Here is a 20,537-nt window from a genome sequence, read left to right as displayed (position 1 = left end):
TAACTTTTGCCATTTTGCTCACTGATGCAGCCCAGAGAATCTAGAATAGAACCTGGCATATATTTGGTATTGGATGTACACTGGCTGGAAAAATGAATGATCGATAGCCTTGTGTTACTTGGAGCACCATTGATGAGAAGGGAACATTTTCAGATTGTTTCCCTTCATCATCCGTTTCTTGTGCTTTCTGTGTTTAATGAGCCGAGGCCAGGTACCTGAGTTGCAAGACTGGTTGCAATTAGCAGCTATGTATATTGCTATATGTACTAAACCATACAGGGATCCTCACTTGGAGGAAATGAAAAATTACTGTGAAAATGGCAAAGTAGTCAAATAAAGCAGAACAGTTTTTGCAGGGCACTGTCTTTGCAGAAAAAAAAAAAAAGGTAAAATACAAGGCAAAGGCAAAATCTTAGATATTTTGCTGACAGTGGTGAATAAAGTTAGAGTAAGACCTAATAGCTGCCTTGAGGAACTTGGCTTTCTCTATTTACATTCCATTCACTCTATTATGGATATGATCTAAACATACAACACCTATCCCAAGAAATTTCCATGGTCTCTTTGTTCTCTATTAAGTCCACATTCCTTAGCATAGTTTTCAAGGTCCTTCACAACCTGAGCTCAGCCACCCTTCCAATTTCAGTTCTTGTGTCCCTTATCTGTCCAACCTTACAACAGCATAAGGAGCAAAGTTAGATTGTGGGCTCTTCCTTTGACAGACTTTTCACTTCAAGTCTATTTGTCTTTTCTCTTGCTCCATTGGTATAAAATTTGTCCCCTCCCTATATATCTGGACATGAGCACACACACACACACACACACCCCTACCTCTTTCTGAATTTAGAAAAAATCCTTCTCATTGTATAAGGCTGATTGAAAGGTCACTTCTAAGTGCAGTATTAGACTTAGGTAGGATGAATTTCTTCCCATTCTATATTATTATGATACTTAATGCAATCCTATTTGGATTTTAGCTTTTATAATTTTGTCCATCAAATATGAAGTCCCAAACCAAGGGTTGGGTCATGTTCATCTTTTTGTCCAACAAGTCCCCCACTTTTTACATACAATAATTTTTAGTTGAATATTTACTGAAAGAAAAAAAAACTAAATAAAAATAATGATTCTTCTTCCCTTGTATTTCAAAGATATTGAATAGGTTTTTTGAAAAATTAACTACTATGATAATCAATACATTTTGACATATAGCTATTTGCATCATAGGTAATTTATACAAATTCAACTACATGATCAATTATTTTTTGTGTTTTTTTGCTTTTAAAAATTTACTTATATTTAGATTCAAGGATAATTGTTTTACAGAATTTTGTTGTTTTCCGTTAAACCTCAACATAAGTCAGCCATAGGTATACATATATCCCCTCTTTCTTGAACCTCTCACCCATCTCCCTCCCCATCCACCCCCCCACCCCAGGTTGATACAGAGCCCCTGTTTGAATTTCCTGAGACTCACAGCAAATTCCCGTTGGCTATCTATTTTACATATGGTAATATAAGTTTCCATGTTACTCATTGCATACGTCTCACCCTCTTCCTGTGTCCATAAGTCTGTTCTCTATGTCTGTTTCCTCATTGCTATTCTGCAAATAAATTCTTTGGTACCATCTTTTTAGATTCAATATATATGTGTTAGTATACGATATCTCAGAGAAGGCAATGGCAACCCACTTCAGTACTCTTGCCTGGAAAATCCCAGGGATGGAGGAGCCTGGTAGGCTGCAGTCCACGGGGTGGCTAAGAGTCGAACATGACTGAGCAACTTCTCTTTCACTTTTCACTTTCATGCATTGGAGAAGGAAGTGGCAACCCACTCCAGTGTTCTTGCCTGGAGAATCCCAGGGGCGGTGGAGCCTGGTGGGCTGCCGTGTATGGGGTCGCACAAAGTCGGACACGGTTGAAGCGACTTAGCAGCAGCAGCAGCAGCATGATATCTACCTTTCTCTTTCTGACTTACCTCACTCTGTATAGTAGGCTCTAGGTTCATCCACCTCATTAGAACTGGTTCAAATGTGTTCCTTTTTATGGCTGAGTAACCTTCCATTGTGTATATGTGCCACATCTTCTTTATCCATTCATCTGTTGATGGACATCAAGGTTGCTTCCATGTTCTAGCTTTTGTAAATAGTGCTGCAGTGAACATTGGGGTATGTGTGTCATTTTCAATTTTGGTTTCCTCAGGGTGTATGCCTAGGAGTGGGATTGCTGGGTGATGTGTTGGCTTTATTCCTAGTTTTTTTTTTTTTAAGAAATCGCCATACCGTTTCCATAGTAGCTGTATCAGTTTACATCCATGCCAACAGCGCAAGAGTGTTCCCTTTTCTCCACACCCTCTCTATCATTTATTGTTTGTAGACTTTTTGATGATGGCCATTCTGACCAGTGTGATGAGACTCATTGCAGTTTTGATTTGCATTTCTCTAGTAATGAGTGATATTGAGCATCTTTTCATGTGTTTGTTAGCCATCTGCATGTCTTCTTTGGAAAATGTCTGTTTAGGTCTTTTTCCTTCTTTTTGATTGGATTGTTTGTTTTTCTAGTATTGAGTTGTATGAACTGCTTGTATATTTTGGAAATTAATCCTTTGTCAGTTGTTTCATCTGCTATTATGTTTTCCTATCCTGAGGGTTGTCTTTTCACCTTGCTTATAGTTTCCTTTGCTGTGCAAAAGCTTTTAAATTTAATCAGGCCCCACTTGTTTACTTTTGTTTTTATTTCCGTTACTCTTAGGAGGTGGGTCATAGAGGATCTTCCTTTGATTAATGTCATCGAGTGTTCTGCCTATGTTTTCTTCTAAGAGTTTTATAGTTTCTGGTCTTAAATTTAGGTCTTTAATCCATTTTGAGTTTACCCTTGTGTATGGTGTTAGGAAGTGTTCTAATTTCATTCTTTTACATGTAGTCGTCAGTTCTCCTAGCACCACTTATTGAAGAGGCTGTCTTTGCCCCATTGTGTATTCTTGCCTCCTTTGTCAAAAATAAGGTACCCATAGGTGCATAGGTTTATTTCTGAGTTTCCCATCTTGTTCCATTGGTCTATATTTCTGTTTTTGTGCCAGTACCATACTGTCTTGATGACTGTAGGTTTGTAGTACAATCTGAAGTCAGGAAGGTTAATTCCTCCAGCTCCATTTTTTCTTTCTCAAGACTGCTTTGGCTCTTCAGGGTCTTTTGTGTTTCCATATGAATTGTGAAAAGTTTTGTTCTAGTTCTGTGAAAAATGCCATTGGTAATTTGATAGGGGTCTCACTGAATGTGTAGATTGCATTTGGCAGTATAGTCATTTTCACATTATTGATTCTTCCCACCCAGGAACATGGACTATTTCTCCGTCTCTTTATGTCATCTTTGATTTCTTTCATAACTGTCTTATAATTTTATGTGTAAAGTTCTTTTCTCTCCTTAGGTAAGTTTATTCCTAGATATTTTATTCCTTTTGTTGCAATGGTGAATGGGATTGATTCCTTAATTTCTCTTCTGATTTTTCATTGTTAGTATATAGGAATGCAAGTGATTTTGGTGTATTAATTTTGTTTCCTGAGACTTTCTGGAATTCACTGATTAGCTCTAGTAAATTTCTGATAGTATTTTTAGGGTTTTCTGTGTATAGTATCATGTTATCTGCAAACAGTGAGAGCTTTACTTCTTTTCCCATCTGGACTCCTTTTATTTCTTTTTCTTCTCTGATTGCTGTAGCTAGGAGTTCCAAATCTATGTTGAATAATAATGGTGAAAGTGGATAACTTTGTCTTGTTCCTGTTCTTAGGGGGAATGCTTTCAGTTTTTCACCATTGAGAATAATGTTTGCTGTGGGCTTATCATATGTGGCCTTAACTATGTTGAGGTAGGTTCCTTCTATGTTCATTTTTTTGTAGAGTTTTAATCATAACTTAGCATATTAAAAAGCAGAGACATTAATTTGTCAACAAAGGTCTATCTAGTCAAGGCTATGGTTTTCCAGTAGTCATGTATGGATGTGAGAGTTGGACTATAAAGAAAGCTGAGCACCAAAGAATTGATGCTTTTGAAGTGTGGTGTTGGAGAAGACTCTTGAGAGTCCCTTGGACTGCAAGGAGATCCAACCAGTCCATCTTAAAGGAAATCAGCCCTGGGTGTTCATTGGAAGGACTGATGTTGAAGCTGAAATTCCAATACTTTGGCCACCTGATGCGAAGAGCTGACTCATTTGAAAAGACCCTGATACTGGCAAGGTTGACGGCAGGACGATGGAGGATGAGATGGTTGTATGGCATCACTGACTCAATGGATGTGGATTTGGGTGAACTCTGGGAGTTGGTGATGGACAGGGAGGCCTGGCATGAGATTGCAAAGAGTCGGACACAACTGAGCGACTGAATTGAACTGAATCATAAAGGGTGCTGAATTTTGTCAAAGACTTTTTCTGCATCTACTGAGATTATCATATGGCTTTTATCCTTCAACTTGTTATTACAGTGTATCACATTGATTGATTTGCATATATTGAAAAATCCTTGCATCCCTGGAATAAACCCAACTTGATCATGGTGTATGAGTTTTTTAATGTGTTGTTGAATTCTGTTTGCTCAAATTTTGTTGAGGATTTTTTCATCTATGTTTATCAGTGATATTGGCCTGTAGTTTTCTTTTTTGTGTTGTCTTTGTCTGGTTTTGGTATCAGAGTGATGGCGGCCTAGTAGAATGATCAAGTACACTAGATCAATTTTTTAAAATCAGAAACAAAAATAAATAGAGAAGGAGAAAAAGAGAGAAAAACAACAACTTCAATAGTGTGTGGTCGATCTCTTACTATTGCCTGCATTAAGCACAGTCCCAGGGGAGAGCAGAATGAGAGATATGGCTTTGTCCTCTTAATCAGTTTCAGTTTCAGTTCCTGCGATGCCTCATGGTATGAGTCTCTACTGTGGTGAACAGGATTCTATTGTTTAAAGGTGTACATTTTTCATGCTACATGGCCTCTGAAAAGAAGCCAACGAATTTATTTGGTACAGTCATCTAATCCAGATCTGGACAGTGACCCATCTCTTTGAGGCATCTTTAGAGATGGCTTGTCCTGATCCACCATCAAGAATTTTGAACAGGATTTAGGAGTCATTTTGACTTTATATGGGCTTCCCTGATGGTTCGGATGGTAAAGAATCTGCTTGCAATGCAGGAGACTCAGGTTTGATCCCTCGGTTGGGAAGATCCCCTGGAGAAGAGAATAGTTACTCACTCCAGTAATCTTGTCTGAAGAATTCCATGGACAAATGAGCCTGGTAGGCTACAGTCCATGTGGTCTCAAAAAGTGTCAGACAGGATTGAGTGACTAACACTTTCACTTTTTTGACTTTATATAATTTTGCTTCATTTCCTGACTTTTGAACTCAACTCCCACACAAGATATTCAACTTCACAGTAATCTGTAAGCACCATGGTACAAAGAACAGGTCATATTTTGATAAGGTAACTAAAATGGTTTTTTATAACTTAAAAACATAATGGAAAGTGTAGGTGATTTCAAGTAGAGACACAGAAATTGTTAATAAATAAAAATTATGGAGGATGTATATCTAAGAAAGATTTAATCATTGTATTTCTTCCTTCTGTTTTGGCAAAGAATGTTAGATGGATGTCCCAAGAAAGGTCTCTGAATGGATTATGATTTCTTACACAGAAAGTGGTGACCAGTTGTTTTTCTTCACTAAATACACAGCAGCAGGAAACATTTAAATGTAGCATAAAGGATTTATCTCAGATACAGAACAGTTTTTTGTTTGCTAGACACTGTGACAACTTCTTGAGAGATGTTATAGAATCTCCTACTGTGGAAACTTCTTTTTAACCTCATTCTGTCTGGAATAGTTTATGTCAACATTTTTCAAAGTATGTTTTAGTATTTTATGGACTGTTAGGGGAAGTTACTCAAAATAAAGTTTCTGTTATCAAATACATTTCAGAAACACTAGTTTTAATATAGTTAAACAAACTTCTTTGCCTTGGGCTTCATGGGCTTTTATTCTGCTTTATGTTTCAGGAGTATCTAATGGAAAGTAACGTTATGTGTAGTAAAATGCATTTATAAAATTTATTTGATAATACAACCAATGTAAGAGGCTTTTATAGAAAGGATTGCTATTCTGTGTTACTTTTTTGGAGATACACTGATATATATTTGAAGTGGTAAATTAAGTGAACTTTTGTAAAATGTTAAAAAAAATTTCTCACCTGCCACATTCCTCCTCTTAAAACAGCAAATTTCTCCACAAAAATATCCATTTTAAGATTTGAATAAAGGTAATGTACAATATTATGTTAGCATCAGGTGTACTAAAGGCTGATCTGGTTCTGCATACTTAATGATATAATCACAAGTCTAATAGCCATCAATCCCCATGCAAAGATATTGCAATATTGTTGACCATATAACTTATGCTTTATATTACATCCCCATGACTTATTAATTATATAACTGGAAGTTTGTAATCTTAACCCCTAATACCTATTTCAGCCAACCTCTAATCCTTTGCTTCAGGCAACCACCTCTTTGTTCTCTGTATCTATGATCTATTTTCATTTTGTATTGTTTGCTAATTTTTTATTCCAACTTAAGTGTAGTATTTGTCATTCTCTGTCTGATTTATTTCACATAACATAATATCCTCTAGATCCATCCATGTTGCCGCAAATGGCAAGGTTTTATTTTTCTTTACAACTGAGTAATATTCCACTGTATGTGTATATACAGACAACATCTTATTTATTCATTCCTCTATTGAGGAACATCAAGTTGCTTCCATATACTGACTATTGCACATAATGCTGCAGTTGGTGGACACAACTGCAGTGTGTCCAGCAAAAGACACACTAATCTTTTCAAGTTAGTGTTTTTCATTTTCTTTCTGTAAGTACCAGTAAGTACAATTGCTGGATCACATACCAGTTCTATTCTTAATTTAATAGATGACCCTCTATACTGTTTCAATTAGTGGCTGCACCAATTTACAATCCCATCAACAGTCCACAAGGGTTCACTTTTCTCCATATCCTCACCAACACTTTTTATTTGATGTCATTTTCATGACAATCATTTTGACAGGTGTGAGGTGAAATCTCCATCTGGTTTTAATTTGTATTTTTCTTATGATTAGTGATTTTGAGTATTTATCTATGTGTCTGTTGACAATCTGTATTCCTTATTTGGAAAAATACATATTCAGGTCTACTGCTCATGTTTTAACTGGGTCCTTTCATGTTTTTGATGTTGTTTTGTATGAGTTTTTATATAATTTGAATATCAATCCCTTTTTGGGTATATTATTTGCAAATATATTTTCCCATTCAATAGGCTGCTTTTCCATTTTGTTGATAGCTTCCTTTACTGTGCAAATACTTTTTAGTTTGATGTACTTTTACTCGTTTGTTTTGTTTTTGTTTTTCTTGGCTGAGAAGATACCCAGAACAATATTACAAAGATCGATGTCAAAGAGCATACTGCCTATGTTTTCTTCTAGGCATTCTATGGTGTCAGGTCTTACATTTAAGTCTTTCATCCATTTTGAGTTTATTTTTCTATATGGTGTGTGAAAGTACTTCAGCTTGATTCTTTTGCATGTAACAATCCATTTTCCAATACAAGTCCATTGCCCATAGAAGCATGGGCATGCTTTTGTACTCTCTCTTCTCTCCTGCTGATTTTTAAGTCTGTTTTTATGCAAGTAACATTTTGTTTAGGACTTCCCTATAGCTCAAATTGGAGCTTCCCTGGTGGCTTAGAGGGTAAAGCATCTGCCTACAATGCAGGAGGCGCAGGTTCAAAAGAATCTGCCTGTGATGCAGGAGACCAGAGTTCAATCCCTGGGTTGGGCATATCCTCTGGAGAAGGGAATGGCAATCCACTCCATTATTCTTGCCTGGAGAATTCCATGGACAGAGAAGCCTGGCAGGCTACAGTTCATGGGATCGCAAAGAGTTGGACAGGACTGAGTGACTAACACACACACAACATCTTCTTTTGATTCTGGCAGCTTTGTTGTTGTTCAGTTACTAAATCGTGTCCAACATTTTGTGAGCCCATGAACTGCAGCACATCAGGCTTCCCTGTCTTTCACTATCTCCCAGAGTTTGCTCAGACTCATGTCCATTGAATTTGTGATGCTATCTAACCATCTCATTCTCTGCTGCTCTCTTCTCCTGCCCTCAATCTTTCCCAGCATCAGGGTTGTCTCCAATGAGTTGGCTCTCTGTATCAGGTGGCTAAAGTATTGGAGTTTCAGCTTCAGCATCAGTCCTTCCCATGAATATTAAGGACAGATTTCCTTTGGGATTGACTGGTTTGATCTCCTTCCATTCCAAGGGATTCTCAAGAGTCTTCTCCAATACCACAGTTTGAAAGCATCAATTCTTCAGATGCTCAAACTTTTTTATGGCCCAATTCTCACATCTGTACATGACTACTGGAAAAAACCATAGCTTTGACTATAGGGACCTTTGTCAGCAGTGATGTCTCTGCTTTTTAATATGCTGTATATGTTGGTCATAGCTTTTCTTCCAAGGAGCAAGTGTCTTGTAACTCCATGGATGCTGTCACCAGTCGCAGTAATTTTGGAGCCCAAGAGAAAAAAATCTGCCACTATTTCCACTTTTTCCCTATCTATTTGGCATTAAGTGATAGGACTGGATGCCATGATCTTCGTTTTTTTGAACGTTGAGTTTTAAGCCAACTTTTTCACTCTCCTCTTTTGTCCTCATCAAGAGGTTCTTTAGTTCCTCTGCTTTCTGCCATTAAAGTGGTATTATTTGCATAACTAAGGTATTGATATTTTACTCAGCAATCTTGATTCCAGCCTGTGATTCATCCATCCCAGCATTTTGCATGATGTACTCTGCAAGTAAGTTAAATGAGGAGGGTGACAATATACAACCTTGACATACTCCTTTCCCAATTTGGAACTAGTCCATTGTTCCATGTCCTGTTCTAATTGTTCCTTCTTGGCCTGTATATTCGTTTCTCAGGAAGCAGATAAGGTGGTCTGGTATTCACATCTCTTCAGTAGTTTTCAACAGTTTTTTGTGAGCCACACTGTCAAAGGCTTTTATGAAGTCAGTGAAGCAGAAGTAGAGTGTAGTTTGAGATCAGGAAGCATGATATCTCCAGCTTCGTTCTTTCTCAAGATTGTTTTGAGCTATTTGGGCTCTTTTGTATTCTCTTACAAATTTTAGAATTATTTGTTCTAGTTCTGTAAAAATGTCATTGGTGTTGCATTGAATCTGTAGATTGCCTTGGGTAGTATGGTCATTTAATGATATTAATTATTTCAATCAATGAGTATGGTATATCTTTCTGTTTGCTTGTTTCATTTTGAAATTCTTTTATACATGTCTCATAGTTCTCTGACTACAAGCCTTTTACCTAATTGGTTAGATTTACTCATAAGGATATTACTCTTTTTGATGCAATCATAAATGGGGTTGTTTTCTTAATTTCTCTTTCTGATAATTTGCTGTTAGTATGTAGAAATGAGAGATTTCTGTATACTAATTCTGTATCTTGAAACTTTAGTGAATTTATTAGTTTATTAGTTCTAAGTATTAGTTTATTAGTTCTATTTATTATTTATTAGTTCTAACAGGTGGCAGCTTTAGGATTATACACACACACATACACATATATGTGTGATTATACATATATGTGTATGTGTGTGTGTGTGTGTGTGTGTGTGTGTGTATATATATATTTATATATATATATGTATATATGCATGTTAGGTCACTTCAGTCATGTCTGACTTTTTTGCAATCCTATGGACAGTAGCCCACCAGGCTCCTCTGTCCGTGAGATTCTCCCTCCAGGCAAGAATACTGGAGTGGGTTGCCATGCCGTCCTCTAGGAAATCTTCCTGACCCAGTGATCAAACCCTCGTATCTTATGTCTCCTGCATTGGCAGATGGGTTCTTTACACACACACACACACACACACACACACATATATCTATCATCTAAACAGTGACTGTTTTATTTCTTCCTTTCTGATTTGCATTCCTTTTACTTCTTTATCTTGTCTGGTTCCTATGCCTAGGACTTCCAGTACTAGTGGTGAAAGTAGGCATATTTGTCTTGTTCTTAATTTTAGAAAAGTTGGCTTGGAACATTAGTCCATTTACATTTAAAGTAATTATTAGTGGGTATGTAGTTGCTGCTTTTCTTGTTAATTATTTTCGAGTTGTTTTGTTTGTTATTGTCGTTCCTTTCTTCTTTTGCTCTCTTTCCTTTTGATTTGATGACTGTTTTTAGTGCTACATTTGGAGTTCTTTCTTTTTTTTCATGTGTTTATCTATTGTAGATTTTTGATTTGTGGTTAGCAATCATGTATACCAATCTATGTATATATATAATTATTTTAAGCTGTTGATCTCTTAAGTTTGAATGCATTATAACAACCCTTCTTTTTTACCCCCCCACCTTTATGTGTTTGACATAATATTTTAATTCCTTTTATTTTGTGTGTCCCTTAACTACCTAATGTGGATATAGATTATTTTACTACTTTTATCTTTTAATCTTCTAGCTAGCTTTATCAGTGGTTGATCTACCAACTTCATTATATATTTGCCTTTGCAAATATATATAAAGTCCCTTTAACTTCTTGTAAAGCCAGTTTAGTGATACTGAACTCTTTAAGCATTTGCTTATCTGTAAAAATCTTTATCTTTTTTTTTTTTTCCAAATCTGAATGATACCCTTGGTGGCTAGATTGGCTTATATTATTCTATACTATAGGCTTCCCCCCACCCCCCATCATTTTGAATATATTACATCACTCCCTTCTGACCTGCAGAGTTTTGGCCAAAAATTCAGCTGATAGACTTGCAGGAGTACCTTTGTGTGTAATTTGTTACTTTTCCCTTGCTGCTTTTAATATTTTCTCTTTATTTTAATTTTTGCTATCTTAATTATAATGTGTGTTGGTGTGGATCTCTCTGGATTCATCTTGTTTGAATTCACTGTACATCCTGGACCAGAATATTTCTTCTTTCCCAGCTTAAGAAAGTTTTCAGGTACTATGCTTTCAAATATGTTCTCTGCCCCTTTCTCTCTGTCTTCTCCTTTTCGGACCCCTATAACGCAAATATTAGTATACTTGATGTTGTCTCAGAGCTTTCTTAAACTATCTTCTTTTTTTTTTTTTTTTTTTTCTTTTTCCTGTTCAGCTTGTGTGATTTCCACTACTCTGTCCTCCAGTTTGCTGGCCTATTCCTGTATATCATCTAATCTACTACTGATTCCATCTAGTACATTTCTAAATTTTTGTTATTGTACTCTTCAGTTCTGTTTGATTCTTCTTTAGACTCCAGCTTTTTGTTAAAACTCTCACTGTGTTCATCCATTCTTCTCCTGAGTTCACTAAGAATCTTTATAAGGATAGTCTTGTGCTATTTATCGGGTAGATTGTTTTTGTCTCAGTTGGTAAAGAATCTGCCTGCAATGCAGGAGACCCTGGTTCAATTCCTGGATTGGGAAGATCTGCTGGAGAAGGGTTAGGCTACCCATTCCAGTATTCTTGGGCTTCCCTTGTGGCTCAGCTGGTAAAGAATCAGTCTTCAATGTGGGAGACCTGGGTTTGATCCCTGGGTTCGGAAGAGAACAGCTATCCACTCTAGTATTCTGGCCTGGAGAATTTCATGGGCTGTTTAGTCCATGGGGTCACAAAGAGTCAGACATGACTGAGTTACTTTCACTTCACTTCACTTGTTTATATCCATTTTATTTATTTTTCTGAGATTTTGTCTTATTCCTTTGTTCAGAATATATTCCTCTGTTACCTTATTTTGCCCAATTCTCTTTCTTTGTTTCTATGTATGATGTAAGTGTGTTACATTTCCTGATTTGGAGGTGGTCTTATATAGGGGACAACCTATGGGGCCCAGCATCAGACCCCACTCTGGGCTGCATAGGTCCTTCTTTTGTGGCAGGGCCAACTATTGTAGGTGTACTGATAGGGAGTGGTGACTCCCAGCCTAGCTGGCTGCCAGACACTGACTTGTGTGGCTGTTGCTGGGTTCCAGTGTGGTCTGGAGTTCCTGGGACTTGTGTTGACTTGCTAATGAGCAGGTAATCTCCTAGGACTAATAGGCTAGAAGAAGGATTACAAAATGGTACTAACCAGCATCAGGGTTTTTATGACAGAATTACTTCTCTGTCTTCTCACTTTGCCTAAATCTCTGTGCTCATTTGTATGTTTTAGGTAGGTCATTACATTTCCTGATATTGGAGAAGTAGCAGATGTTCTGTAGGCCCCAGCAAATATATACCCCTCTAGTCACCAGAGCTTTATGATCAAGGAATGACCCCTATGTGGGATGGTTGGGCCCTTCTTTGGGGGACCAGGTCAGCAAGGCCAACAACTGTGAACAACTCTGAGTGAGGCTGGTTCACAGCCTGGTTGGCTGCCTGGTGTTGCCTTCTACTGAGGTTGCCAAGTGCTGATGGGTGGGGCCAGACCTCAGCCCTACTGGCTATGGCAACAGGAGGTCCAGGTGCTCTTGCAGGCTTACTGGTACACAGGGTTAGGGCCTTGAAAGCCCCAGAATGGGTGCTGGCCCTCTGGTGGGTGGGACTAGGTCCCCATGCGATTGTCTGCTGAGCCTTTGAAGGTCACAGGGCTAGTGCCAACCAGCACTTAACATTCTAGATGAATGATTCCAAAATGACACATACCAACATCAGTGTCCTCATGTTAGAACAAGCCCCCCAAATAGCTGCTGACAATGCTGGTTCCCATAGAGTTTCTCTGACCTTCCTCTCTGAGAGTTTTCTCCCAGATCAGTAAATGGACCATATGCAGACTCCTGCAAATTACTGCCTCTGAGCTGGCTCTCAGAGTGTAGATTTTGTTTGTGTCCTTTAGGAGTGAAGTTTCTATTTTCCACAGCCTTCTGAGTCTCCCATTTGCAAGCCCTATTGACCTTCAAAGTCAGAGATACTAGGGACGTGTTTACCTAGAAGGACTCTTGAACTGAGGAGTCCAGTGCAGGGCTTAGATGCCTTACTCCTTGAGCAGAGGCAGTACCAACACCTTGGGGAGAGCTGGTTAGTACCATTTTGTAATCCTTCTAACCTATTAGTGCCAGGAGATTACCTGCTTATTAGCAAGTCAACACAAGTCCCAGGAACTCTGGATTTCACACCTAACCACACTGGAAATCAGCAACAATCACACAAGTCAGTTCAGTTCACTTCATTTCAGTCACTCAGTTGTGTCTAACTCTTTGCGACCCCATGAATTGCAGCACACCAGGCCTTCCTGTCCATCACCAACTCCCAAAGTTCACTCAAACTCACGTCCATTGAGTCGGTGATGTCATCCAGCCATCTCATCCTCTGTCGTCCCCTTTTCTGCCTGCCCCCAATCCCTCCCAGCATCAGAGTCTTTTTCAATGAGTCAACTCTTCACAAGAGATGGCCAAAGTATGGGAGCTTCAGCTTTAGCATCATTCCTTCCAAAGAAATCCCAGGGCTGATCTTTAGAATGGACTGGTTGGATCTCCTTGCAGTCCAAGGGACTCTCAAGAGTCTTCTCCAACACCACAGTTCAAAGGCATCAATTCTTTGGCTCTCAGCCTTCTTCACAGTCCAACTTTCACATCCATACATGACCACTGGAAAAACCATAGCCTTGACTAGATGGACCTTTGTTGGCAAAGTAATGTCTCTACTTTTGAATATGCTATCTAGGTTGGTCATAACTTTTCTTCCAAGGAGTAAGCGTCTTTTAATTTCATGGCTGCAGTCACCATCTGCAGTGATTTTGGAGCCCAAAAAATAAAGTCTGACACTGTTTCCACTGTTTCCTCATCTATTTCCCATGAAGTGATGGGACCAGATGCCATGATCTTTGTTTTCTCAATGTTGAGCTTTAAGCTAACTTTTTCACTCTCCTCTTTCACTTTCTTCAAGAGGCTTTTTAGTTCCTCTTCACTTTCTGCCATAAGGGTGGTGTCATCTGCATATCTGAGGTTATTGATATTTCTCCTGGCAATCTTGATTCCAGCTTGTGCTTCTTCCAGCCTAGCATTTCTCATGATGTACTCTGCATATAAGTTAAATAAGCAGGGTGACAATATACAGCCTTCACGTACTCCTTTTCCTATTTGGAACCAGTCTGTTGTTCCATTTCCAGTTCTAACTGTTGCTTCCTGACCTGCATATAGGTTTCTCAAGAGGCAGGTCAGGTGGTCTGGTATTCCCATCTCTTTCAGAATTTTCCACAGTTTATTGTGATCCACACAGTCAAAGGCTTTGGTGTAGTCAATAAGCAGAAATAGATGTCTTTCTGGAACTCTCTTGTTTTTTCCATGATCCAGCAGATGCTGGCAATTTGGTCTCTGGTTCCTCTGCCTTTTTTAAAACCAGCTTGAACATCAGGAAGTTCATGATTCACGTATTGCTGAAGCCTGGTTTGGAGAATTTTGAGCATTATTTTACTAGTGTGTGACATAAATGCAATTGTGCAGTAGTTTGAGCATTCTTTGCCATTGTCTTTCTTTGGGATTGGAGTGAAAAGTGACCTTTTCCAGTCCTGTGGCCACTGCTTAATTTTCCAAATTTGCTGGCATATTGAGAGCAACACTTTCACAGCATCATCTTCCAGGATTTCAAATAGCTCAAATGGAATGCCATCACCTCCACTAGCTTTGTTCATAGTGATGCTTTCTAAGGCCCACTTGACTTCACATTCCAAGATGTCTGGCTCTAGGTGAATGATCATACCATCGTGATTTTCTGGGTCATGAAGATCTTTTTTGTACAGTTCTTCTGTGTATTCTTGCCACTTCTTCTTAATATTTTCTGCTTCTGTTAGGTCCATACCATTTCTGTCCTTTATCGAGCCCATCTTTGCATGAAATGTTCCCTTGGTATCTCTAATTTTCTTGAAGAGATTTCGAGTCTTTCTCATTCTGTTGTTTTCCTCTATTTCTTTACATTGATCATTGAAGAAGGCTTTCTTATTTCTTCTTGCTATTCTTTGGAACTCTGCATTCAGATGCTTATATCTTTCCTTTTCTCCTTTGCTTTGTGCTTTTCTTCTTTTCACAGCTATTTGCAAGGGCTCCCCAGACAGCCATTTTGCTTTTTTGCATTTCTTTACCATGGGGATGATCTTGATCCCTGACTCCTGTACAATGTCACGAACCTCATTCCATAGTTCATCAGGCAGTCTATCTATCAGATCTAGTCCTTTAAATCTATTTCTCACTTCCACTGTATAATCATAAGAGATTTGATATAGGTCATACCTGAATGGTCTAGCGGTTTTCCCTATTTTCTTCAATTTAAGTCTGAATTTGGCAATAAGGAGTTCATGATCTGAGCCACAGTCAGCTCCCAGTCTTGTTTTTGCTGACTGTATAGAGCTTCTCCTTCTTTGCCTGCAAAGAATACAATCAATCTGATTTTGGTGTTGACCATCTGGTGATGTCCATGTGTAGAGTCTTCTCTTGTGTTGTTGGAAGAGGGTATTTGCTATGACCAGTGTGTTCTCTTGGCAAAACTCTATTAGCCTTTGCCCTACTTCGTTCCATATTCCACGGCCAAATTTGCCGAGTAAACTCTTGTTACTACAGATGTTTCTTGACTTCCTACTTTTGCATTCCAGTCCCCTATTATGAAAAGGACATCTTTTTTGGGTGTTAGTTCTAAAAGGTCTTGGAGGTCTTCATAGAACCATTCAACTTCAGCTTCTTCAGCGTTACTGGTAGGGGCATAGACTTGGATTACTGTGATATGAATGGCTTGCCTTGGAAATGAACAGAGATCATTCTGTTGTTTTTGAGATTTCATCCAAGTACTACATTTCAGACTCTTCTGTTGACCATGATGGCTACTCCATTTCTTCTAAAGGATTCTTGCCTGCGGTTGTAGACATAATAGTCATATGAGTTAAATTCACCCATTCCAGTCCATTTTAGTTCGCTGATTCCTACAATGTCGATGTTCACTCTTGCCATCTCCTGTTTGACCACTTCCAGTTTGCCTTGATTCATGTACCTAAGATTCCAGGTTCCTATGCAATATTGCTCTTTAAAGCGCCGGACCTTGCTTCTATCACCAGACACATCCACAACTGGGTATTATTTTTGCTTTGGCTCCATCCCTTCATTCTTTCTGGAGTTATTTCTCCACTGATCTCCAGTAGCATATTGGGCACCTAGTGATTGGGAAGTTCCTCTTTCAATATCCTCTCATTTTGCCTTTTCATAGGGTTCTCAAGGCAAGAATACTGAAGTGGTTTGCCATTCCCTTCTCCAGTGGACCACATTCTGTCAGACCTCTCCACCATGACCCGCCCATCTTGGCTGGCCCCACAGGGCATTGCTTAGTTTCATTGAGTTAGACAAGGCTGTGGTCCTAGAGTCATTAGATTGACTAGTTTTCTGTGAGTATGGTTTCAGTGTGTCTGCCCTCTGATGCCCTCTTGCAACATCTGCCATCTTACTTGGGTTTCTCTTACCTTGGATGAGGGGTATCTCCTCACCGCCACCCCTCCTGATCTTGAACGTGAAGTCGCTCCTCTAGGCCCTCCTGTGCCTGCTCAGCCACTGCTTCTTGGATGTGGGGTTGCTCCCAAGTCAGTGTCTGGCAACCAGCTAACTGTGATTATCCACTCCATACTTTGGGTTATAGATCTTGACTCTACTGAGTCTCTGCCCCTCCTGTCCATCTGTTTTTTTTATTTTATATCTTTCATTATGGAAAATGATTTCTGCCAATCTTCAGGTTGCTCATTGATAATTGCTCTGTAAATAGTTGTAATTTGGTGTGCTTTTGGGAGGGTGTGAGTCAGGGTCTTATTTCTCTGCCATTTTTGAAAGTGAATCAAAATATCCTTTTTAATAATTCATCTAAATATCTATTCCTTTGAAATGATTTCATTTATAGTGTTAAATATTTTCCAGTGAGCCGTAATGAAGTGACATCAAATAGTTTTCAGAATTAGAAGTTGATTCATGGAATCTTAATTCTTATTTTGGTTTCTGAACATATTATTTTTGTTTTCAGTGGAGGCAGAGGCTATAATTAAAATTTGCATATTTTTTATAATGATGAATGCAGCTTTGAAGTCTCCTAATGAAATGAGACATAAGTACAAGGCCATTCATAAAATGGCATAATTTTGACAGAATTTCACCTAGAAATCCTGCTCATCACTATATTAAGTGACAGTGTCCCAATGTAAAGTGAAAGCATCATAACTCTTTACATACTTACAGTTACCTTAGCCATGTATTTATAAATACCTTAATAAGTTCTCAAGTTTCTGAGTGCATATATAAATAACAGAAATATCTTCTGGGGAGAAGTTATCTCTGCATCTACCCATGTGTCAATTCGAAATGAGGCAGAAACATTAAATAGAAGGGACAATGAGGGAAAAGACCCATAGAACAAGGTGATGTATTGTTTGAGTGGTAATTTACGTTAACATTGTGTTGAATATGTGTGAGATTAAGTGAATTTTAATGTTCACTCTGAAGACTGTATATATATATATATATATATATATATATATATGCTGTGAACGTGCTGCACTCAATATGCCAACAAATTTGGAAAACTCAACAGTGGCCACAGGACTGGAAAAGGTCAGTTTTCATTCCAATTCCAAAGAAAGGCAATGCCAAAGAATGCTCAAACTACCGCACAATTGCACTCATCTCACATGCTAGTAAACTAATGCTCAAAATTCTCCAAACCAGGCTTCAGCAATACATGAACCATGAACTTCCTAATGTTCAAGCTGGTTTTAGAAAAGGCAGAGGAACCAGAGATCAAATTTCCAACATCTGCTGGATCATGGAAAAAGCAAGAGAGTTCCAGAAAAACATCTACTTCTGCTTTATTGACTATGCCAAAGCCTTTGACTGTGTGGATCACAATAAACTGTGGGAAATTCTGAAAGATATGGGAATACCAGACCGCTTAACCTGCCTCTTGAGAAATCTGTATGCAGGTCAGGAAACAACAGTTAGAACTGGATATGGAACAACAGACTGGTCCCAAATAGGAAAAGGAGTATGTCAAGGCTGTATATTGTCACCCTGCTTCTTTAACTTTTATGCAGAGTACATCATGAGAAATGCTGGACTGGAGGAAACACAAGCTGGAATCAAGATTGCCGGGAGAAATATCAATAACCTCAGATATGCAGATGACACCACCCTTATGGCAGAAAGTGAAGAGGAACTAAAAAGCCTCTTGATGAAAATGAAAGAGGAGAGTGAAAAAGTTGGCTTAAAGCTCAACATTGAGAAAACGAAGATCATGGCATCTGGTCCCATCACTTCATGGGAAATAGATGGGGAAACAGTGGAAACAGTGTCAGACTTTATTTTTTGGGCTCCAAAATCACTGCAGATGGTGACTGCAGCCATGAAATTAAAAGACGCTTACTCCTTGGAAGAAAAGTTATGACCAACCTAGATAGCATGTTCAAAAGCAGAGATATTACTTTGCCGACCAAGGTCCGTCTAGTCAAGGCTATGGTTTTTCCAGTAGTCATGTATGGATGTGAGAGTTGGACTGTGAAGAAGGCTGAGAGCCTAAGAATTGATGTTTCTGAACTGTGGTGTTGGAGAAGACTCTTGAGAGTACCTTGGACTGCAAGGAGATTCAACCAGTCCATTCTGAAGGAGATCAGCCCTGGGATTTCTTTGGAAGGAATGATGCTAAAGCTGAAACTCCAGTACTTTGGCCACCTCATGCAAAGAGTTGACTCATTGAAAAAGACTCTGATGCTGGGAGGGATTGGGGGCAGGAGGAGAAGGGGACGACAGAGGATGAGATGGCTGGATGGCATCACTGACTCGATGTACGTGAATCTGAGTGAACTCCGGGAGTTGGTGGTGGACAGGGAGGCCTGGCATGCTGCGATTCATGGGGTCGCAAAGAGTCGGACACGACTGAGCGACTGAACTGAACTGAACTGATTGTATATATGTATATACTTATATATGTGTGTGTGTATATATATATATATATATATATGAAAATATTAGTTGTTCAGTCATGTCCAACTCTTTGCAACCCCATGGATTGTAGTCCATCAAAGTCTTCTGTCCATGGGATTCTCCAGGTAAGAATACTGGAGTGGGTAGTCATTCCCTTCTCAGGGAATCTTCCTGACCTAGAAATTGACCCTGGGTCACTCACATTATAAAGAGATTCTTTACCATCTGAGCCACTAGAGAAAGATTTATAGTTACACATACATATATATGTATATATGTGAGAAATATTTATACATTTATATATATGTGTATATATATATGTATGTATATATATGAGCAAGATTTAAGTAGTTGGCTTATGTGATCATGGAGACTAGAAAGTTTGAAATCTCCTATAAAATAAACAAGAAGAATTTGTATGTTGCAGTCTTGAGGCAGAGTTACTTCCTTTGGAAGTTTCAGCTTTTACTCTTAAGGCCTTCAACAGATTGGATGAGGCCCACACACATTATGGGGGGTAATTGCCTTTATTTACAGTCTACTTAAGTGAAGTGAAGTGAAATGAAGTCGCTCAGTTGTGTCCGACTCTTTGCGACCCCATGGACTATAGCCTACCAGGCTCCTCTGTCCATGGGATTTTCCAGGCAATAGTCCTGGAGTGGATTGCCATTTCCTTCTCCAGGGGATCTTCCCAACCCAGGGATCGAACCCGGGTCTCCCGCATTGTAGACAGATGCTTTACCATCTGAGCCACCAGGGAAGTCCTATACAATCTATATAATTTTTTTTTTTTAGATATGATTAACATTTATACAGTCTACTTAATATAAATGTTAATCATATCTAAAAAAATTAACTTCACAGCAATATCTAAACTCGTGTTTAACCAAACACTGGACATCATAACTTAGCCAAGTTGCTGTATGGACACTATAGCAATACAGTGTTATATATAAATTATATCTCCAAAAAAAGTTAGTATTTCAGTAGAATTTTATTTAACACTTTCTTCATGATTACGTCCCACCTAGCTTTTATCTATGGGTGCTCTTATAAAGACTATGGTTGGTTTTAGATGGCCAGATTGATCTATCTTATTTGATACCAGAAGGACTTCAGAATGCAATATCAAAAGGCAACCCATTGGGTTTGCCTCTCCATTCCAGTCAACTGTAGTCCTTTTTTGATGTAAGTGACTTTGGTCATTGAATACTATTCTTTGTGTTCTTACAGATTTAGTTTCCTCACTATAAATACATCTTCCCATAGGAATGATTGAATGCCAAGGGTTGTAGGAAAAAGTTTCGCTCTTTTCATTCCATGACACTCTTAGAATTCCCAAAAAGACTTATCAGGGGAGAAATAACTCAGTTAATAATTACTGTTTGGGGCTTTCATTCTTATCTTTAATGTCATTTTAAGCATTATATGAGTCATACAACCTCCTTTTGATTGGATTTAAGAATATATTCTCCATACCATGCAAATAAGTGTAAAGATGTCTGAATTCAGAAAAATACAGATATTTAA

The sequence above is a fragment of the Oryx dammah genome, unplaced genomic scaffold, assembly GCF_014754425.2.
Source record: "Oryx dammah isolate SB20612 unplaced genomic scaffold, SCBI_Odam_1.1 HiC_scaffold_11229, whole genome shotgun sequence".
Taxonomy (NCBI): Eukaryota; Metazoa; Chordata; class Mammalia; order Artiodactyla; family Bovidae; genus Oryx; species Oryx dammah.
The sequence above is the reverse complement of the archived record's forward strand: the minus strand, read 5'-3'. Positions refer to the sequence as shown.